The sequence below is a fragment of the Castor canadensis genome, chromosome 11, assembly GCF_047511655.1.
Source record: "Castor canadensis chromosome 11, mCasCan1.hap1v2, whole genome shotgun sequence".
Taxonomy (NCBI): Eukaryota; Metazoa; Chordata; class Mammalia; order Rodentia; family Castoridae; genus Castor; species Castor canadensis.
Genome location: NC_133396.1, coordinates 99,869,251 through 99,890,225, shown reverse-complemented (window position 1 = coordinate 99,890,225; position 20,975 = coordinate 99,869,251). Strand labels below are relative to the sequence as shown.

The 20,975-nt window shown below is 64.7% G+C and overlaps 1 protein-coding gene and 15 non-coding genes across 16 annotated transcripts in view; 9 read left to right on the top strand and 7 right to left on the bottom strand.

The window, feature by feature from the left end:
- Apoa2 (apolipoprotein A2) overlaps nt 1-20,975 on the bottom strand; it is a 450,260-nt gene that overhangs the window by 332,221 nt on the left and 97,064 nt on the right. The gene's annotated exons all lie outside the window — the stretch shown is intronic.
- Nucleotides 3,140-3,210, bottom strand: Trnag-gcc (transfer RNA glycine (anticodon GCC)). Its single transcript has one exon. It is a non-coding gene; the product is annotated as a tRNA-Gly (tRNA).
- On the bottom strand, nt 4,237-4,319 carry Trnal-cag (transfer RNA leucine (anticodon CAG)). The gene has a single exon. It is a non-coding gene; the product is annotated as a tRNA-Leu (tRNA).
- On the top strand, nt 4,780-4,851 carry Trnad-guc (transfer RNA aspartic acid (anticodon GUC)). The gene has a single exon. It is a non-coding gene; the product is annotated as a tRNA-Asp (tRNA).
- Nucleotides 5,387-5,458, top strand: Trnag-ucc (transfer RNA glycine (anticodon UCC)). The gene has a single exon. It is a non-coding gene; the product is annotated as a tRNA-Gly (tRNA).
- Trnae-cuc (transfer RNA glutamic acid (anticodon CUC)) lies at nt 5,782-5,853 on the top strand. The gene has a single exon. It is a non-coding gene; the product is annotated as a tRNA-Glu (tRNA).
- Nucleotides 9,324-9,394, bottom strand: Trnag-gcc (transfer RNA glycine (anticodon GCC)). Its single transcript has one exon. It is a non-coding gene; the product is annotated as a tRNA-Gly (tRNA).
- Trnal-cag (transfer RNA leucine (anticodon CAG)) lies at nt 10,420-10,502 on the bottom strand. Its single transcript has one exon. It is a non-coding gene; the product is annotated as a tRNA-Leu (tRNA).
- Nucleotides 10,963-11,034, top strand: Trnad-guc (transfer RNA aspartic acid (anticodon GUC)). Its single transcript has one exon. It is a non-coding gene; the product is annotated as a tRNA-Asp (tRNA).
- Trnag-ucc (transfer RNA glycine (anticodon UCC)) lies at nt 11,567-11,641 on the top strand. The gene has a single exon. It is a non-coding gene; the product is annotated as a tRNA-Gly (tRNA).
- Nucleotides 11,965-12,036, top strand: Trnae-cuc (transfer RNA glutamic acid (anticodon CUC)). Its single transcript has one exon. It is a non-coding gene; the product is annotated as a tRNA-Glu (tRNA).
- Trnag-gcc (transfer RNA glycine (anticodon GCC)) lies at nt 15,511-15,581 on the bottom strand. Its single transcript has one exon. It is a non-coding gene; the product is annotated as a tRNA-Gly (tRNA).
- Trnal-cag (transfer RNA leucine (anticodon CAG)) lies at nt 16,612-16,694 on the bottom strand. The gene has a single exon. It is a non-coding gene; the product is annotated as a tRNA-Leu (tRNA).
- Trnad-guc (transfer RNA aspartic acid (anticodon GUC)) lies at nt 17,155-17,226 on the top strand. Its single transcript has one exon. It is a non-coding gene; the product is annotated as a tRNA-Asp (tRNA).
- On the top strand, nt 17,762-17,833 carry Trnag-ucc (transfer RNA glycine (anticodon UCC)). The gene has a single exon. It is a non-coding gene; the product is annotated as a tRNA-Gly (tRNA).
- On the top strand, nt 18,157-18,228 carry Trnae-cuc (transfer RNA glutamic acid (anticodon CUC)). The gene has a single exon. It is a non-coding gene; the product is annotated as a tRNA-Glu (tRNA).

Here is a 20,975-nt window from a genome sequence, read left to right as displayed (position 1 = left end):
CGTCACCACCACCCCCATCGCCACCACCACTACCACCACTACCATCACCAGCGGCCAACAGCACCCACCCACCAATGCAGGACGATCGCTGGTTCCTCACTCCTCTCGCTACAGCTTCCCGCCTCTCCCTTCCCCTCCCCTCCGCTGTCCCCCCAGTCCCCTCCCCTCCCTTCCCCTCCCCTGCCGTCCCCTCTCCTTTCACACAGAAGGCACAAGCACCCACGCACGCACAAGGTGCTGAGAACTGAGGGAAAACCAGAGCGGTTCCTTGCTCTTCATGCCTCAAGAAACACCGTGCCCTTCATCCGCTTCACCTGCTCTTCCTGAGACTTCAGTCACCTTCCCCCTGGCCTCAGCCCATAGATAGAGAGCCTCAAAATCCAATGCACGGAGAGGTGAGTTGGAGACTCGGGCCCTCCCGGTTCCTCGTGCTCGGCTGCCTCCTACAGAAACTCTTGCTGTTTTGTGAAAGGAAACTCCACGTGGATTTCGTGATTGGAATACCACACGGCTGGCAACGCCAGACTGGCTCCTTCGCTCCCTCACCCCTCGCCCCATCGCCCCATCGCCCATTCTCTCACTGGCTGCTTCCTCCCTCATGAACTCCTCTAACCCGCCCGCTCACTTTCCCAATCAGCCACCCACTCCTTCACTGCTTCACTGCTTCTCTCACCCTCCCACCTAGCCACCCACTCATTCGCTCAACCACCCTGCCAACCCAGCCACCCATCCACTCAGTAGTGGGGGCCTCTAAGGGGCCAGGACTGTCCCACGACACTGCTCGGTCAAGGGCTCCACCTGTGTGTGACAGCGGCTTTGAAGGGTGTGCCGGTGGGGGTGTGTGGGGGGGAAGGCCGTCGGCGCTAGCGGAGCCTGAGCCAGGGAGGCGGAGGTGTGTGGAGACGTGTGGGGAGCTAGACCACCGGGTGGGCGTTTGGCGGTAGCAGAAGCCGGGCGATGAAGAAATTGGTGGTGACACAGCCAAGGGCCAAGCTGACCCGAGCGGGAGTGGGCCACGAGGGTGGGGGGACATTGGCTGGCAATACCTAGGCTCGGAATCCTATCCCCAGATGGCCAGGGACAAATGGAGAATGTCCATCTACACAGCGCCTAGATTGGATGTGTTGGAGTAGTTCCCCACTGCCGCCTCACCACAGGGCCACCCGGCTCTTCATCCCTCTGTCCGGCTTGCTCTGTGGCTGCTCCCCAAAGTCAACCGCACAGCTCAGTCGGCTGGCTGCCCAAAGTTTGTTGACAGCGAAGATGACCGCTGACGTCCAGTCAAGGACCCATAGTGTGCTGTGGGCGGGACTAGGGCGAGGTCAAGGCGCCGCGGCCGCGCCCGGAGAGGATTCCCTATGGCGATACACACCCCGACCGGCGGCCAGGGCAGTTTTCTTGCCCGTGGGTCTTGGGTGGATGAACGGGAACCGTCGTCCCGGGCGGGACACCGCGCAGGCCGGGACAAAGGTCGTGACAGCAGAAAGAGGACAGAAGGACACATGGCGCCCGGGCTTGGATGGTGGCTAGAAGAGGTGTGTGTGTGTGTGTGTGTGTGTGTGTGTGTGTGTGTGTGTTTGTGTGTGTGTGTGCGGGAGAGTGCGCCCAGGTGCGAGCATGATGGGCGGGCAGGGCTGAGAGCCCCGCTGGCAGTCGGGCAGAGATTCTGAGGACCACCCCATGGATGGGAGCGTGGGAGCGACTCGCCCGAGGATGGCGCTGTCCTCCGCTTCCACTGTGGACGAGGGGCTGGCTCGAGATCCCAGGAGCCCTGGGAGGCCAGGTCAGGGGAGCTCCAGCGGTCAGACGTTGTCAACTGAGGACCTGGGAGACAGGGGCATGGCGAGGGATGCCTGGCGGCTGGGTGGGGAGCCCAGGGCCTGGGTAGGGGCAGCGGGCCTGCCGGGAGGGCGAGTCTGGAGGCGGAAAGGAACATCCGATTGGCGACCGGTGGAAGGAAGATCCAACCCCTTGTGGTCAGAGAGGTACCCGGTGACCCCCCGGGCCAGATGGTCTGGAGGCGACCAGAATAACGAGTGGCTCTGGGGTGAGTCGGGAAGTACTCCAGGGTGCCAGACAGTGCACAGGGAGAGTTGTAGAGACAGGGAGACAGAGTGAAAGAGAGATGAGAGACAGAGAGAGTAGAGGGAGAAAGATAGACCCAGAGAAAGAAGACATTACCAGACAGACAGACAGACAGGGACACACAGACAAAGACAGCTAGAACGAGAGCCAGAAAGAGAGACGGACAAAGGGAGAGAGAGGGTGAAAGAAAGAGGAGAGAGACAGATGAGACAGATGAGACAGAGATAGACACAGAGAAAGAGAAGACATACACAGACAGACAAAGGGAGAGAAAGAGAGGAGAGAGCGAGAGAATATCCAGGTGATGTGAGAAGGAGGTAGGAAGGGCAAGTGGACCAGAATCGTGAATAATTCCCTGGGAGGCCACACATGGGCTTGTCAGGTATGTGTTTGGGGGCCTAGATTAAAAGAGACCCAAGGGACAGATGCAGGTCAGAATCCTTGAGCAAAGTTGTGGGTTGTAGGGCGTGAGGGGCGGTTAAGGTGGTTCGGAGGGATGAGAAGACTTGTCGTGGGTAAGCACAGCCTAGAGAACATAGAGTGTGCATATGCGATGATGTTAGTGGAGGTACTTTGAGGTCCCTGGTGTGCTTGGATGACTGCGTGACCGTGTAGGAGACACACGGCGTGTGACTGTTAGGAGAGAAGACTTCCTGTCTAGAGGTTTGGGAGCCATGGGCTTAACTTTCAGGGTGAAGAAAGGCCAAGGGACAGGGCGAGTGAGTGCAAGGATGCATTGCGGTTGGGGACGCCTGGACGCAGAATAGATTGCTGGTGACAGAAGGGCGAGGGAGAGCGAGCGAGAGAGATGCAAGGGATGAGGAGGCAGGTGTGAGAGGCGCCAGGGGTGAGGGAGCTGTCTTGCAAGGGGCCGGCGGGTGGGACCCAGTTGGGTGAGTCGCGTGTGAGGCGAGCGCAGACGCAAGCGAGCAAGCGAGCGGGGCAGGTGCGTAGGTGCTGGTGCAGGTGCAGGCCAGGGGGGTGCAGCTGGAGCGGAAGGAGGCTGCGCTCTGCTTAGGCGCTGGGTCTGGAGGACCAAAAGGGGACCAGGCGCTGCATGGGCCGGGAATCGAACCCGGGCCTCCCGCGTGGCAGGCGAGAATTCTACCACTGAACCACCCATGCACCGGCGGCGGCCGCCATCCGACGCAGTCACAGCCGGCGCTCACCAGTTGTCCCGCGGGACACTGGTCCCCGGTCGGAGGCGAGCTGAGCCACACACTGTTCGCCTGGCGCGTGCACCAGGGGCCCGATGGCGCAGGGAGCAAAGGAGCAACCAGAAGGAGAGGCTGCTGGATCGTGGTGGTCGTGGCGGCGGTGGCGGTGGCAGCGGGTGTGTGCGGGAAGGCAGAAGTGTCGCGCGCTGGGGAGGGGCCGGGGGTGGGAGCGGGGAGAAGCGGACTCGCCCCGGTCTGCCCTTTCTCCGCCGCCCAGGCCCGTCACGCTGCCGCAAACGTGGCCCGTGCCTGAATCCCAATCAGGACAGGTGACCTGCGGCAGGCGCTGCTGAGCGCGCCTGTTGTGCTCAGCGCCTCGACGCGCAGAGATGGGGACCCAAGGCGCTGGTGCGCTTGGCGCTGGGGGCCTGGGGGTGAGGTGTGGCGCCGAGGTGGTCTCGGCAGGGGCTTGGAGTTTATGGGCCGGCCCGGGGTGGTAGAGGGCGAAGGTGGGGGGGGGTGGCTATCATTGCGGGTTTGGCCTGGCCTGCCGGGTGCTCTGCGCCTGGGGAATGGGGGCGTCGATGTGTGCGTGTGTGTGTGTGTGTGTGTGTTGTGTGTATGTGTGTAGGCAGAGGATGGAGGGTCTTGTGGGATGGTCGACGTGTCCCGTGGACCCGAATCCCCACTGCCCCTCCTCGCCGGCTCCCGTACCACCTGCGGGCCAAAGAAAGAGAGGCTCTTTTCCTCTGGGGAAAGAGCCGAGGAGGTGATTCAGAGAAACCACCTCTGCGTGTCCGAATGGCCTGTGGCGGAGGGTTGAAGGCGCCGGCGCTTGCGACACTGGGGTTTATGCGCGAGCCTTTCGGGTGGGCGCCAGGAGCGGAGGGGCGGAGGCGTGCGACCACGGGGGCGAGAGATTGGAGAGTGGGCAAAGAGGGCGCGAGCCGGGAAGAGGGCATCGGTGGGCGTCTCCGGGGCTAAAAGGTGGGCTTGTCAGGAGTGGGATTCGAACCCACGCCTCCAGGGGAGACTGCGACCTGAACGCAGCGCCTTAGACCGCTCGGCCATCCTGACGGCGGGCCTGGGCGCGTGGCCGCTCCCCTGGCTGGGACCCGGCGCGGACGCCCGGTACCGTTCCTCGGCGTGGGTGCGCAAGCGGCGGAGGGCAAGCCAAGTCAGTCTCTGCCGCTCGCTGCGGCGTGCAGGCCGCCACGCCCTCCTCCCCTCCTCCCCGAGCGGCGCTTGCTAGTCCGCGCGTCTTCCCCTCCTCCCGGCGCGGTGGCTCGATGCCCGCGTCGGAGGCGGCGGGGCAGGGCGCACCGGGTTGGCTGGGTGGCAGCCGGGTGCAGCTCGAGGTCAGGCTCCGGACCGGGTCGGCTCGCCTCGCCTTTGTCCAGAGTGCTTTGTTGTGTGAGCGTGTGTCCCGCACGTGCCAGATGCTTGCGGTGGGCAGGCGGACGAGGGAGGGCAGGGCCGGGCGTACCAGGGCTCGGGACAGCGGACTGGCGCCCAGAGGGCGGGGCGGGCGTCGCTGTCCTCGTTAGTATAGTGGTGAGTATCCCCGCCTGTCACGCGGGAGACCGGGGTTCGATTCCCCGACGGGGAGGCAGCCGCCCTTTTTGGCCACCGGCGCGAGGTCTGCGACCCAGCCTCTCGCCCTCAAGGGGCGTGCCCTTCTTCCTCCCTCCGCCCACCGCCACCTGCTACCTGGCCTGCCACGTGGTCGCCCCAGACGAGCGGCCCTGCCCGCCCTGCTGGGCCCGGCCAGGCCAGGCCAGGCCAGGCCCGCGCCACCCGAAGTCCTTGTGGGAATGGGCTCCGTGAGGCCGGCAGGGGCAGGAAAGCGTGGGAGGCGACCGAGTGAGTGAGGACCGTCCTTCTGGCTGTCGGGCCGTGGCGGCGGCGTCGCTGGGCCCCGCGCCTGGCCCCACGCCGCAACGTGGAGCCGAGGGCTCAGTCGGGAGCAGCACGGCTGCAGCAGAAGGCCGGCGCAGCGGAGCTGCTGGGCTCTGGGCTGGCCTGGCGCTTTTTGGCGCCGTGGCAGCCAAGAGCTGCGGGCGTCGGGCAGGCCCGCGTCAGGTGGTGGCGGCGCTCGCTCGTGGCAGTCCCCGCCGGCCTGTGGGCGCTGGCCGGGCCGTGCGGCGTTGGTGGTATAGTGGTGAGCATAGCTGCCTTCCAAGCAGTTGACCCGGGTTCGATTCCCGGCCAACGCAGCGGGCTGACCTTTTGCCGAGGCCCGGGGCCGCAGAGGGCGGCCGGGCTGGCACGCAGCTGTGCTTGCAGGCGCGGGAGGGTGTGTGGCAGAAGGAGGCGCGGCGATGTTTTGAGGGTGCCCCGAGCAGGAGGGGAGCTGCTAAGGCTGAGGGCGGTCGGGTTGCCAGGGGCGCCGGGTGGGCTGGCGGGATTTGGTTAGCAAGTGAAGCCCAGCCGGCGGTGCAGGTGCCAGGCGCCAGGCGCCAAGCTGCCAGCTGCCAGCTGCCAGCTCGAGAGGAGGCGCTGGCTCCAGGGCGGGAGCGCGGGGCACGCAGGCCGACGCTCCCTGGTGGTCTAGTGGTTAGGATTCGGCGCTCTCACCGCCGCGGCCCGGGTTCGATTCCCGGTCAGGGAAGCCTTTCTTCTTCTTCTCCGCCGTCCACCACCGACGTCGGCTTCGTCTTCGCACCACACCTCCCCTTTTGGCCAACAGGCCCGCCCGGTCCACCTACGCCCCAATGAGACGGGACTTCCCGCCCAGCCCTTGTCCGTCAGCGCTTCCTTTTCTCCTGGCTGGCCCGCTCGCCCGCCCTCCACCCATCTTCACCCTTCAGCGTGTCCCCTCTTCCTTGCCCTAGGCTCACCCAAGGGCCCTCGCAGCCCCACGCACACAGGCCAGGTCAGCCTCTCTACTCCTCTGGCTGCCAGCGGACCCACCACCCTCCACCACCACCCCCATCGCCGTCACCACCACCCCCATCGCCACCACCACTACCACCACTACCATCACCAGCGGCCAACAGCACCCACCCACCAATGCAGGACGATCGCTGGTTCCTCACTCCTCTCGCTACAGCTTCCCGCCTCTCCCTTCCCCTCCCCTCCGCTGTCCCCCCAGTCCCCTCCCCTCCCTTCCCCTCCCCTGCCGTCCCCTCTCCTTTCACACAGAAGGCACAAGCACCCACGCACGCACAAGGTGCTGAGAACTGAGGGAAAACCAGAGCGGTTCCTTGCTCTTCATGCCTCAAGAAACACCGTGCCCTTCATCCGCTTCACCTGCTCTTCCTGAGACTTCAGTCACCTTCCCCCTGGCCTCAGCCCATAGATAGAGAGCCTCAAAATCCAATGCACGGAGAGGTGAGTTGGAGACTCGGGCCCTCCCGGTTCCTCGTGCTCGGCTGCCTCCTACAGAAACTCTTGCTGTTTTGTGAAAGGAAACTCCACGTGGATTTCGTGATTGGAATACCACACGGCTGGCAACGCCAGACTGGCTCCTTCGCTCCCTCACCCCTCGCCCCATCGCCCCATCGCCCGTTCTCTCACTGGCTGCTTCCTCCCTCATGAACTCCTCTAACCCGCCCGCTCACTTTCCCAATCAGCCACCCACTCCTTCACTGCTTCACTGCTTCTCTCACCCTCCCACCTAGCCACCCACTCATTCGCTCAACCACCCTGCCAACCCAGCCACCCATCCACTCAGTAGTGGGGGCCTCTAAGGGGCCAGGACTGTCCCACGACACTGCTCGGTCAAGGGCTCCACCTGTGTGTGACAGCGGCTTTGAAGGGGGTGCCGGTGGGGGTGTGTGGGGGGGAAGGCCGTCGGCGCTAGCGGAGCCTGAGCCAGGGAGGCGGAGGTGTGTGGAGACGTGTGGGGAGCTAGACCACCGGGTGGGCGTTTGGCGGTAGCAGAAGCCGGGCGATGAAGAAATTGGTGGTGACACAGCCAAGGGCCAAGCTGACCCGAGCGGGAGTGGGCCACGAGGGTGGGGGGACATTGGCTGGCAATACCTAGGCTCGGAATCCTATCCCCAGATGGCCAGGGACAAATGGAGAATGTCCATCTACACAGCGCCTAGATTGGATGTGTTGGAGTAGTTCCCCACTGCCGCCTCACCACAGGGCCACCCGGCTCTTCATCCCTCTGTCCGGCTTGCTCTGTGACTGCTCCCCAAAGTCAACCGCACAGCTCAGTCGGCTGGCTGCCCAAAGTTTGTTGACAGCGAAGATGACCGCTGACGTCCAGTCAAGGACCCATAGTGTGCTGTGGGCGGGACTAGGGCGAGGTCAAGGCGCCGCGGCCGCGCCCGGAGAGGATTCCCTATGGCGATACACACCCCGACCGGCGGCCAGGGCAGTTTTCTTGCCCGTGGGTCTTGGGTGGATGAACGGGAACCGTCGTCCCGGGCGGGACACCGCGCAGGCCGGGACAAAGGTCGTGACAGCAGAAAGAGGACAGAAGGACACATGGCGCCCGGGCTTGGATGGTGGCTAGAAGAGGTGTGTGTGTGTGTGTGTGTGTGTGTGTGTGTGTGTGTGTGTTTGTGTGTGTGTGTGCGGGAGAGTGCGCCCAGGTGCGAGCATGATGGGCGGGCAGGGCTGAGAGCCCCGCTGGCAGTCGGGCAGAGATTCTGAGGACCACCCCATGGATGGGAGCGTGGGAGCGACTCGCCCGAGGATGGCGCTGTCCTCCGCTTCCACTGTGGACGAGGGGCTGGCTCGAGATCCCAGGAGCCCTGGGAGGCCAGGTCAGGGGAGCTCCAGCGGTCAGACGTTGTCAACTGAGGACCTGGGAGACAGGGGCATGGCGAGGGATGCCTGGCGGCTGGGTGGGGAGCCCAGGGCCTGGGTAGGGGCAGCGGGCCTGCCGGGAGGGCGAGTCTGGAGGCGGAAAGGAACATCCGATTGGCGACCGGTGGAAGGAAGATCCAACCCCTTGTGGTCAGAGAGGTACCCGGTGACCCCCCGGGCCAGATGGTCTGGAGGCGACCAGAATAACGAGTGGCTCTGGGGTGAGTCGGGAAGTACTCCAGGGTGCCAGACAGTGCACAGGGAGAGTTGTAGAGACAGGGAGACAGAGTGAAAGAGAGATGAGAGACAGAGAGAGTAGAGGGAGAAAGATAGACCCAGAGAAAGAAGACATTACCAGACAGACAGACAGACAGACAGGGACACACAGACAAAGACAGCTAGAACGAGAGCCAGAAAGAGAGACGGACAAAGGGAGAGAGAGGGTGAAAGAAAGAGGAGAGAGACAGATGAGACAGATGAGACAGAGATAGACACAGAGAAAGAGAAGACATACACAGACAGACAAAGGGAGAGAAAGAGAGGAGAGAGCGAGAGAATATCCAGGTGATGTGAGAAGGAGGTAGGAAGGGCAAGTGGACCAGAATCGTGAATAATTCCCTGGGAGGCCACACATGGGCTTGTCAGGTATGTGTTTGGGGGCCTAGATTAAAAGAGACCCAAGGGACAGATGCAGGTCAGAATCCTTGAGCAAAGTTGTGGGTTGTAGGGCGTGAGGGGCGGTTAAGGTGGTTCGGAGGGATGAGAAGACTTGTCGTGGGTAAGCACAGCCTAGAGAACATAGAGTGTGCATATGCGATGATGTTAGTGGAGGTACTTTGAGGTCCCTGGTGTGCTTGGATGACTGCGTGACCGTGTAGGAGACACACGGCGTGTGACTGTTAGGAGAGAAGACTTCCTGTCTAGAGGTTTGGGAGCCATGGGCTTAACTTTCAGGGTGAAGAAAGGCCAAGGGACAGGGCGAGTGAGTGCAAGGATGCATTGCGGTTGGGGACGCCTGGACGCAGAATAGATTGCTGGTGACAGAAGGGCGAGGGAGAGCGAGCGAGAGAGATGCAAGGGATGAGGAGGCAGGTGTGAGAGGCGCCAGGGGTGAGGGAGCTGTCTTGCAAGGGGCCGGCGGGTGGGACCCAGTTGGGTGAGTCGCGTGTGAGGCGAGCGCAGACGCAAGCGAGCAAGCGAGCGGGGCAGGTGCGTAGGTGCTGGTGCAGGTGCAGGCCAGGGGGGTGCAGCTGGAGCGGAAGGAGGCTGCGCTCTGCTTAGGCGCTGGGTCTGGAGGACCAAAAGGGGACCAGGCGCTGCATGGGCCGGGAATCGAACCCGGGCCTCCCGCGTGGCAGGCGAGAATTCTACCACTGAACCACCCATGCACCGGCGGCGGCCGCCATCCGACGCAGTCACAGCCGGCGCTCACCAGTTGTCCCGCGGGACACTGGTCCCCGGTCGGAGGCGAGCTGAGCCACACACTGTTCGCCTGGCGCGTGCACCAGGGGCCCGATGGCGCAGGGAGCAAAGGAGCAACCAGAAGGAGAGGCTGCTGGATCGTGGTGGTCGTGGCGGCGGTGGCGGTGGCAGCGGGTGTGTGCGGGAAGGCAGAAGTGTCGCGCGCTGGGGAGGGGCCGGGGGTGGGAGCGGGGAGAAGCGGACTCGCCCCGGTCTGCCCTTTCTCCGCCGCCCAGGCCCGTCACGCTGCCGCAAACGTGGCCCGTGCCTGAATCCCAATCAGGACAGGTGACCTGCGGCAGGCGCTGCTGAGCGCGCCTGTTGTGCTCAGCGCCTCGACGCGCAGAGATGGGGACCCAAGGCGCTGGTGCGCTTGGCGCTGGGGGCCTGGGGGTGAGGTGTGGCGCCGAGGTGGTCTCGGCAGGGGCTTGGAGTTTATGGGCCGGCCCGGGGTGGTAGAGGGCGAAGGTGGGGGGGGTGGCTATCATTGCGGGTTTGGCCTGGCCTGCCGGGTGCTCTGCGCCTGGGGAATGGGGGCGTCGATGTGTGCGTGTGTGTGTGTGTGTGTGTGTTGTGTGTATGTGTGTAGGCAGAGGATGGAGGGTCTTGTGGGATGGTCGACGTGTCCCGTGGACCCGAATCCCCACTGCCCCTCCTCGCCGGCTCCCGTACCACCTGCGGGCCAAAGAAAGAGAGGCTCTTTTCCTCTGGGGAAAGAGCCGAGGAGGTGATTCAGAGAAACCACCTCTGCGTGTCCGAATGGCCTGTGGCGGAGGGTTGAAGGCGCCGGCGCTTGCGACACTGGCGTTTATGCGCGAGCCTTTCGGGTGGGCGCCAGGAGCGGAGGGGCGGAGGCGTGCGACCACGGGGGCGAGAGATTGGAGAGTGGGCAAAGAGGGCGCGAGCCGGGAAGAGGGCATCGGTGGGCGTCTCCGGGGCTAAAAGGTGGGCTTGTCAGGAGTGGGATTCGAACCCACGCCTCCAGGGGAGACTGCGACCTGAATGCAGCGCCTTAGACCGCTCGGCCATCCTGACGGCGGGCCTGGGCGCATGGCCGCTCCCCTGGCTGGGACCCGGCGCGGACGCCCGGTACCGTTCCTCGGCGTGGGTGCGCAAGCGGCGGAGGGCAAGCCAAGTCAGTCTCTGCCGCTCGCTGCGGCGTGCAGGCCGCCACGCCCTCCTCCCCTCCTCCCCGAGCGGCGCTTGCTAGTCCGCGCGTCTTCCCCTCCTCCCGGCGCGGTGGCTCGATGCCCGCGTCGGAGGCGGCGGGGCAGGGCGCACCGGGTTGGCTGGGTGGCAGCCGGGTGCAGCTCGAGGTCAGGCTCCGGACCGGGTCGGCTCGCCTCGCCTTTGTCCAGAGTGCTTTGTTGTGTGAGCGTGTGTCCCGCACGTGCCAGATGCTTGCGGTGGGCAGGCGGACGAGGGAGGGCAGGGCCGGGCGTACCAGGGCTCGGGACAGCGGACTGGCGCCCAGAGGGCGGGGCGGGCGTCGCTGTCCTCGTTAGTATAGTGGTGAGTATCCCCGCCTGTCACGCGGGAGACCGGGGTTCGATTCCCCGACGGGGAGGCAGCCGCCCTTTTTGGCCACCGGCGCGAGGTCTGCGACCCAGCCTCTCGCCCTCAAGGGGCGTGCCCTTCTTCCTCCCTCCGCCCACCGCCACCTGGTACCTGGCCTGCCACGTGGTCGCCCCAGACGAGCGGCCCTGCCCGCCCTGCTGGGCCCGGCCAGGCCAGGCCAGGCCAGGCCCGCGCCACCCGAAGTCCTTGTGGGAATGGGCTCCGTGAGGCCGGCAGGGGCAGGAAAGCGTGGGAGGCGACCGAGTGAGTGAGGACCGTCCTTCTGGCTGTCGGGCCGTGGCGGCGGCGTCGCTGGGCCCCGCGCCTGGCCCCACGCCGCAACGTGGAGCCGAGGGCTCAGTCGGGAGCAGCACGGCTGCAGCAGAAGGCCGGCGCAGCGGAGCTACTGGGCTCTGGGCTGGCCTGGCGCTTTTTGGCGCCGTGGCAGCCAAGAGCTGCGGGCGTCGGGCAGGCCCGCGTCAGGTGGTGGCGGCGCTCGCTCGTGGCAGTCCCCGCCGGCCTGTGGGCGCTGGCCGGGCCGTGCGTCGTTGGTGGTATAGTGGTGAGCATAGCTGCCTTCCAAGCAGTTGACCCGGGTTCGATTCCCGGCCAACGCAGCGGGCTGACCTTTTGCCGAGGCCCGGGGCCGCAGAGGGCGGCCGGGCTGGCACGCAGCTGTGCTTGCAGGCGCGGGAGGGTGTGTGGCAGAAGGAGGCGCGGCGATGTTTTGAGGGTGCCCCGAGCAGGAGGGGAGCTGCTAAGGCTGAGGGCGGTCGGGTTGCCAGGGGCGCCGGGTGGGCTGGCGGGATTTGGTTAGCAAGTGAAGCCCAGCCGGCGGTGCAGGTGCCAGGCGCCAGGCGCCAAGCTGCCAGCTGCCAGCTGCCAGCTCGAGAGGAGGCGCTGGCTCCAGGGCGGGAGCGCGGGGCACGCAGGCCGACGCTCCCTGGTGGTCTAGTGGTTAGGATTCGGCGCTCTCACCGCCGCGGCCCGGGTTCGATTCCCGGTCAGGGAAGCCTTTCTTCTTCTTCTCCGCCGTCCACCACCGACGTCGGCTTCGTCTTCGCACCACACCTCCCCTTTTGGCCAACAGGCCCGCCCGGTCCACCTACGCCCCAATGAGACGGGACTTCCCGCCCAGCCCTTGTCCGTCAGCGCTTCCTTTTCTCCTGGCTGGCCCGCTCGCCCGCCCTCCACCCATCTTCACCCTTCAGCGTGTCCCCTCTTCCTTGCCCTAGGCTCACCCAAGGGCCCTCGCAGCCCCACGCACACAGGCCAGGTCAGCCTCTCTACTCCTCTGGCTGCCAGCGGACCCACCACCCTCCACCACCACCCCCATCGCCGTCACCACCACCCCCATCGCCACCACCACTACCACCACTACCATCACCAGCGGCCAACAGCACCCACCCACCAATGCAGGACGATCGCTGGTTCCTCACTCCTCTCGCTACAGCTTCCCGCCTCTCCCTTCCCCTCCCCTCCGCTGTCCCCCCAGTCCCCTCCCCTCCCTTCCCCTCCCCTGCCGTCCCCTCTCCTTTCACACAGAAGGCACAAGCACCCACGCACGCACAAGGTGCTGAGAACTGAGGGAAAACCAGAGCGGTTCCTTGCTCTTCATGCCTCAAGAAACACCGTGCCCTTCATCCGCTTCACCTGCTCTTCCTGAGACTTCAGTCACCTTCCCCCTGGCCTCAGCCCATAGATAGAGAGCCTCAAAATCCAATGCACGGAGAGGTGAGTTGGAGACTCGGGCCCTCCCGGTTCCTCGTGCTCGGCTGCCTCCTACAGAAACTCTTGCTGTTTTGTGAAAGGAAACTCCACGTGGATTTCGTGATTGGAATACCACACGGCTGGCAACGCCAGACTGGCTCCTTCGCTCCCTCACCCCTCGCCCCATCGCCCCATCGCCCATTCTCTCACTGGCTGCTTCCTCCCTCATGAACTCCTCTAACCCGCCCGCTCACTTTCCCAATCAGCCACCCACTCCTTCACTGCTTCACTGCTTCTCTCACCCTCCCACCTAGCCACCCACTCATTCGCTCAACCACCCTGCCAACCCAGCCACCCATCCACTCAGTAGTGGGGGCCTCTAAGGGGCCAGGACTGTCCCACGACACTGCTCGGTCAAGGGCTCCACCTGTGTGTGACAGCGGCTTTGAAGGGGGTGCCGGTGGGGGTGTGTGGGGGGGAAGGCCGTCGGCGCTAGCGGAGCCTGAGCCAGGGAGGCGGAGGTGTGTGGAGACGTGTGGGGAGCTAGACCACCGGGTGGGCGTTTGGCGGTAGCAGAAGCCGGGCGATGAAGAAATTGGTGGTGACACAGCCAAGGGCCAAGCTGACCCGAGCGGGAGTGGGCCACGAGGGTGGGGGGACATTGGCTGGCAATACCTAGGCTCGGAATCCTATCCCCAGATGGCCAGGGACAAATGGAGAATGTCCATCTACACAGCGCCTAGATTGGATGTGTTGGAGTAGTTCCCCACTGCCGCCTCACCACAGGGCCACCCGGCTCTTCATCCCTCTGTCCGGCTTGCTCTGTGACTGCTCCCCAAAGTCAACCGCACAGCTCAGTCGGCTGGCTGCCCAAAGTTTGTTGACAGCGAAGATGACCGCTGACGTCCAGTCAAGGACCCATAGTGTGCTGTGGGCGGGACTAGGGCGAGGTCAAGGCGCCGCGGCCGTGCCCGGAGAGGATTCCCTATGGCGATACACACCCCGACCGGCGGCCAGGGCAGTTTTCTTGCCCGTGGGTCTTGGGTGGATGAACGGGAACCGTCGTCCCGGGCGGGACACCGCGCAGGCCGGGACAAAGGTCGTGACAGCAGAAAGAGGACAGAAGGACACATGGCGCCCGGGCTTGGATGGTGGCTAGAAGAGGTGTGTGTGTGTGTGTGTGTGTGTGTGTGTGTGTGTGTGTGTGTGTTTGTGTGTGTGTGTGCGGGAGAGTGCGCCCAGGTGCGAGCATGATGGGCGGGCAGGGCTGAGAGCCCCGCTGGCAGTCGGGCAGAGATTCTGAGGACCACCCCATGGATGGGAGCGTGGGAGCGACTCGCCCGAGGATGGCGCTGTCCTCCGCTTCCACTGTGGATGAGGGGCTGGCTCGAGATCCCAGGAGCCCTGGGAGGCCAGGTCAGGGGAGCTCCAGCGGTCAGACGTTGTCAACTGAGGACCTGGGAGACAGGGGCATGGCGAGGGATGCCTGGCGGCTGGGTGGGGAGCCCAGGGCCTGGGTAGGGGCAGCGGGCCTGCCGGGAGGGCGAGTCTGGAGGCGGAAAGGAACATCCGATTGGCGACCGGTGGAAGGAAGATCCAACCCCTTGTGGTCAGAGAGGTACCCGGTGACCCCCCGGGCCAGATGGTCTGGAGGCGACCAGAATAACGAGTGGCTCTGGGGTGAGTCGGGAAGTACTCCAGGGTGCCAGACAGTGCACAGGGAGAGTTGTAGAGACAGGGAGACAGAGTGAAAGAGAGATGAGAGACAGAGAGAGTAGAGGGAGAAAGATAGACCCAGAGAAAGAAGACATTACCAGACAGACAGACAGACAGACAGGGACACACAGACAAAGACAGCTAGAACGAGAGCCAGAAAGAGAGACGGACAAAGGGAGAGAGAGGGTGAAAGAAAGAGGAGAGAGACAGATGAGACAGATGAGACAGAGATAGACACAGAGAAAGAGAAGACATACACAGACAGACAAAGGGAGAGAAAGAGAGGAGAGAGCGAGAGAATATCCAGGTGATGTGAGAAGGAGGTAGGAAGGGCAAGTGGACCAGAATCGTGAATAATTCCCTGGGAGGCCACACATGGGCTTGTCAGGTATGTGTTTGGGGGCCTAGATTAAAAGAGACCCAAGGGACAGATGCAGGTCAGAATCCTTGAGCAAAGTTGTGGGTTGTAGGGCGTGAGGGGCGGTTAAGGTGGTTCGGAGGGATGAGAAGACTTGTCGTGGGTAAGCACAGCCTAGAGAACATAGAGTGTGCATATGCGATGATGTTAGTGGAGGTACTTTGAGGTCCCTGGTGTGCTTGGATGACTGCGTGACCGTGTAGGAGACACACGGCGTGTGACTGTTAGGAGAGAAGACTTCCTGTCTAGAGGTTTGGGAGCCATGGGCTTAACTTTCAGGGTGAAGAAAGGCCAAGGGACAGGGCGAGTGAGTGCAAGGATGCATTGCGGTTGGGGACGCCTGGACGCAGAATAGATTGCTGGTGACAGAAGGGCGAGGGAGAGCGAGCGAGAGAGATGCAAGGGATGAGGAGGCAGGTGTGAGAGGCGCCAGGGGTGAGGGAGCTGTCTTGCAAGGGGCCGGCGGGTGGGACCCAGTTGGGTGAGTCGCGTGTGAGGCGAGCGCAGACGCAAGCGAGCAAGCGAGCGGGGCAGGTGCGTAGGTGCTGGTGCAGGTGCAGGCCAGGGGGGTGCAGCTGGAGCGGAAGGAGGCTGCGCTCTGCTTAGGCGCTGGGTCTGGAGGACCAAAAGGGGACCAGGCGCTGCATGGGCCGGGAATCGAACCCGGGCCTCCCGCGTGGCAGGCGAGAATTCTACCACTGAACCACCCATGCACCGGCGGCGGCCGCCATCCGACGCAGTCACAGCCGGCGCTCACCAGTTGTCCCGCGGGACACTGGTCCCCGGTCGGAGGCGAGCTGAGCCACACACTGTTCGCCTGGCGCGTGCACCAGGGGCCCGATGGCGCAGGGAGCAAAGGAGCAACCAGAAGGAGAGGCTGCTGGATCGTGGTGGTCGTGGCGGCGGTGGCGGTGGCAGCGGGTGTGTGCGGGAAGGCAGAAGTGTCGCGCGCTGGGGAGGGTCCGGGGGTGGGAGCGGGGAGAAGCGGACTCGCCCCGGTCTGCCCTTTCTCCGCCGCCCAGGCCCGTCACGCTGCCGCAAACGTGGCCCGTGCCTGAATCCCAATCAGGACAGGTGACCTGCGGCAGGCGCTGCTGAGCGCGCCTGTTGTGCTCAGCGCCTCGACGTGCAGAGATGGGGACCCAAGGCGCTGGTGCGCTTGGCGCTGGGGGCCTGGGGGTGAGGTGTGGTGCCGAGGTGGTCTCGGCAGGGGCTTGGAGTTTATGGGCCGGCCCGGGGTGGTAGAGGGCGAAGGTGGGGGGGGGTGGCTATCATTGCGGGTTTGGCCTGGCCTGCCGGGTGCTCTGCGCCTGGGGAATGGGGGCGTCGATGTGTGCGTGTGTGTGTGTGTGTGTGTGTGTGTTGTGTGTGTGTGTGTAGGCAGAGGATGGAGGGTCTTGTGGGATGGTCGACGTGTCCCGTGGACCCGAATCCCCACTGCCCCTCCTCGCCGGCTCCCGTACCACCTGCGGGCCAAAGAAAGAGAGGCTCTTTTCCTCTGGGGAAAGAGCCGAGGAGGTGATTCAGAGAAACCACCTCTGCGTGTCCGAATGGCCTGTGGCGGAGGGTTGAAGGCGCCGGCGCTTGCGACACTGGGGTTTATGCGCGAGCCTTTCGGGTGGGCGCCAGGAGCGGAGGGGCGGAGGCGTGCGACCACGGGGGCGAGAGATTGGAGAGTGGGCAAAGAGGGCGCGAGCCGGGAAGAGGGCATCGGTGGGCGTCTCCGGGGCTAAAAGGTGGGCTTGTCAGGAGTGGGATTCGAACCCACGCCTCCAGGGGAGACTGCGACCTGAACGCAGCGCCTTAGACCGCTCGGCCATCCTGACGGCGGGCCTGGGCGCGTGGCCGCTCCCCTGGCTGGGACCCGGCGCGGACGCCCGGTACCGTTCCTCGGCGTGGGTGCGCAAGCGGCGGAGGGCAAGCCAAGTCAGTCTCTGCCGCTCGCTGCGGCGTGCAGGCCGCCACGCCCTCCTCCCCTCCTCCCCGAGCGGCGCTTGCTAGTCCGCGCGTCTTCCCCTCCTCCCGGCGCGGTGGCTCGATGCCCGCGTCGGAGGCGGCGTGGCAGGGCGCACCGGGTTGGCTGGGTGGCAGCCGGGTGCAGCTCGAGGTCAGGCTCCGGACCGGGTCGGCTCGCCTCGCCTTTGTCCAGAGTGCTTTGTTGTGTGAGCGTGTGTCCCGCACGTGCCAGATGCTTGCGGTGGGCAGGCGGACGAGGGAGGGCAGGGCCGGGCGTACCAGGGCTCGGGACAGCGGACTGGCGCCCAGAGGGCGGGGCGGGCGTCGCTGTCCTCGTTAGTATAGTGGTGAGTATCCCCGCCTGTCACGCGGGAGACCGGGGTTCGATTCCCCGACGGGGAGGCAGCTGCCCTTTTTGGCCACCGGCGCGAGGTCTGCGACCCAGCCTCTCGCCCTCAAGGGGCGTGCCCTTCTTCCTCCCTCCGCCCACCGCCACCTGGTACCTGGCCTGCCACGTGGTCGCCCCAGACGAGCGGCCCTGCCCGCCCTGCTGGGCCCGGCCAGGCCAGGCCAGGCCAGGCCCGCGCCACCCGAAGTCCTTGTGGGAATGGGCTCCGTGAGGCCGGCAGGGGCAGGAAAGCGTGGGAGGCGACCGAGTGAGTGAGGACCGTCCTTCTGGCTGTCGGGCCGTGGCGGCGGCGTCGCTGGGCCCCGCGCCTGGCCCCATGCCGCAACGTGGAGCCGAGGGCTCAGTCGGGAGCAGCACGGCTGCAGCAGAAGGCCGGCGCAGCGGAGCTGCTGGGCTCTGGGCTGGCCTGGCGCTTTTTGGCGCCGTGGCAGCCAAGAGCTGCGGGCGTCGGGCAGGCCCGCGTCAGGTGGTGGCGGCGCTCGCTCGTGGCAGTCCCCGCCGGCCTGTGGGCGCTGGCCGGGCCGTGCGGCGTTGGTGGTATAGTGGTGAGCATAGCTGCCTTCCAAGCAGTTGACCCGGGTTCGATTCCCGGCCAACGCAGCGGGCTGACCTTTTGCCGAGGCCCGGGGCCGCAGAGGGCGGCCGGGCTGGCACGCAGCTGTGCTTGCAGGCGCGGGAGGGTGTGTGGCAGAAGGAGGCGCGGCGATGTTTTGAGGGTGCCCCGAGCAGGAGGGGAGCTGCTAAGGCTGAGGGCGGTCGGGTTGCCAGGGGCGCCGGGTGGGCTGGCGGGATTTGGTTAGCAAGTGAAGCCCAGCCGGCGGTGCAGGTGCCAGGCGCCAGGCGCCAAGCTGCCAGCTGCCAGCTGCCAGCTCGAGAGGAGGCGCTGGCTCCAGGGCGGGAGCGCGGGGCACGCAGGCCGACGCTCCCTGGTGGTCTAGTGGTTAGGATTCGGCGCTCTCACCGCCGCGGCCCGGGTTCGATTCCCGGTCAGGGAAGCCTTTCTTCTTCTTCTCCGCCGTCCACCACCGACGTCGGCTTCGTCTTCGCACCACACCTCCCCTTTTGGCCAACAGGCCCGCCCGGTCCACCTACGCCCCAATGAGACGGGACTTCCCGCCCAGCCCTTGTCCGTCAGCGCTTCCTTTTCTCCTGGCTGGCCCGCTCGCCCGCCCTCCACCCATCTTCACCCTTCAGCGTGTCCCCTCTTCCTTGCCCTAGGCTCACCCAAGGGCCCTCGCAGCCCCACGCACACAGGCCAGGTCAGCCTCTCTACTCCTCTGGCTGCCAGCGGACCCACCACCCTCCACCACCACCCCCATCGCCGTCACCACCACCCCCATCGCCACCACCACTACCACCACTACCATCACCAGCGGCCAACAGCACCCACCCACCAATGCAGGACGATCGCTGGTTCCTCACTCCTCTCGCTACAGCTTCCCGCCTCTCCCTTCCCCTCCCCTCCGCTGTCCCCCCAGTCCCCTCCCCTCCCTTCCCCTCCCCTGCCGTCCCCTCTCCTTTCACACAGAAGGCACAAGCACCCACGCACGCACAAGGTGCTGAGAACTGAGGGAAAACCAGAGCGGTTCCTTGCTCTTCATGCCTCAAGAAACACCGTGCCCTTCATCCGCTTCACCTGCTCTTCCTGAGACTTCAGTCACCTTCCCCCTGGCCTCAGCCCATAGATAGAGAGCCTCAAAATCCAATGCACGGAGAGGTGAGTTGGAGACTCGGGCCCTCCCGGTTCCTCGTGCTCGGCTGCCTCCTACAGAAACTCTTGCTGTTTTGTGAAAGGAAACTCCACGTGGATTTCGTGATTGGAATACCACACGGCTGGCAACGCCAGACTGGCTCCTTCGCTCCCTCACCCCTCGCCCCATCGCCCCATCGCCCGTTCTCTCACTGGCTGCTTCCTCCCTCATGAACTCCTCTAACCCACCCGCTCACTTTCCCAATCAGCCACCCACTCCTTCACTGCTTCACTGCTTCTCTCACCCTCCCACCTAGCCACCCACTCATTCGCTCAACCACCCTGCCAACCCAGCCACCCATCCACTCAGTAGTGGGGGCCTCTAAGGGGCCAGGACTGTCCCACGACACTGCTCGGTCAAGGGCTCCACCTGTGTGTGACAGCGGCTTTGAAGGGGGTGCCGGTGGGGGTGTGTGGGGGGGAAGGCCGTCGGCGCTAGCGGAGCCTGAGCCAGGGAGGCGGAGGTGTGTGGAGACGTGTGGGGAGCTAGACCACCGGGTGGGCGTTTGGCGGTAGCAGAAGCCGGGCGATGAAGAAATTGGTGGTGACACAGCCAAGGGCCAAGCTGACCCGAGCGGGAGTGGGCCACGAGGGTGGGGGGACATTGGCTGGCAATACCTAGGCTCGGAATCCTATCCCCAGATGGCCAGGGACAAATGGAGAATGTCCATCTACACAGCGCCTAGATTGGATGTGTTGGAGTAGTTCCCCACTGCCGCCTCACCACAGGGCCACCCGGCTCTTCATCCCTCTGTCCGGCTTGCTCTGTGACTGCTCCCCAAAGTCAACCGCACAGCTCAGTCGGCTGGCTGCCCAAAGTTTGTTGACAGCGAAGATGACCGCTGACGTCCAGTCAAGGACCCATAGTGTGCTGTGGGCGGGACTAGGGCGAGGTCAAGGCGCCGCGGCCGCGCCCGGAGAGGATTCCCTATGGCGATACACACCCCGACCGGCGGCCAGGGCAGTTTTCTTGCCCGTGGGTCTTGGGTGGATGAACGGGAACCGTCGTCCCGGGCGGGACACCGCGCAGGCCGGGACAAAGGTCGTGACAGCAGAAAGAGGACAGAAGGACACATGGCGCCCGGGCTTGGATGGTGGCTAGAAGAGGTGTGTGTGTGTGTGTGTGTGTGTGTGTGTGTGTGTGTGTGTGTGTTTGTGTGTGTGTGTGCGGGAGAGTGCGCCCAGGTGCGAGCATGATGGGCGGGCAGGGCTGAGAGCCCCGCTGGCAGTCGGGCAGAGATTCTGAGGACCACCCCATGGATGGGAGCGTGGGAGCGACTCGCCCGAGGATGGCGCTGTCCTCCGCTTCCACTGTGGACGAGGGGCTGGCTCGAGATCCCAGGAGCCCTGGGAGGCCAGGTCAGGGGAGCTCCAGCGGTCAGACGTTGTCAACTGAGGACCTGGGAGACAGGGGCATGGCGAGGGATGCCTGGCGGCTGGGTGGGGAGCCCAGGGCCTGGGTAGGGGCAGCGGGCCTGCCGGGAGGGCGAGTCTGGAGGCGGAAAGGAACATCCGATTGGCGACCGGTGGAAGGAAGATCCAACCCCTTGTGGTCAGAGAGGTACCCGGTGACCCCCCGGGCCAGATGGTCTGGAGGCGACCAGAATAACGAGTGGCTCTGGGGTGAGTCGGGAAGTACTCCAGGGTGCCAGACAGTGCACAGGGAGAGTTGTAGAGACAGGGAGACAGAGTGAAAGAGAGATGAGAGACAGAGAGAGTAGAGGGAGAAAGATAGACCCAGAGAAAGAAGACATTACCAGACAGACAGACAGACAGACAGGGACACACAGACAAAGACAGCTAGAACGAGAGCCAGAAAGAGAGACGGACAAAGGGAGAGAGAGGGTGAAAGAAAGAGGAGAGAGACAGATGAGACAGATGAGACAGAGATAGACACAGAGAAAGAGAAGACATACACAGACAGACAAAGGGAGAGAAAGAGAGGAGAGAGCGAGAGAATATCCAGGTGATGTGAGAAGGAGGTAGGAAGGG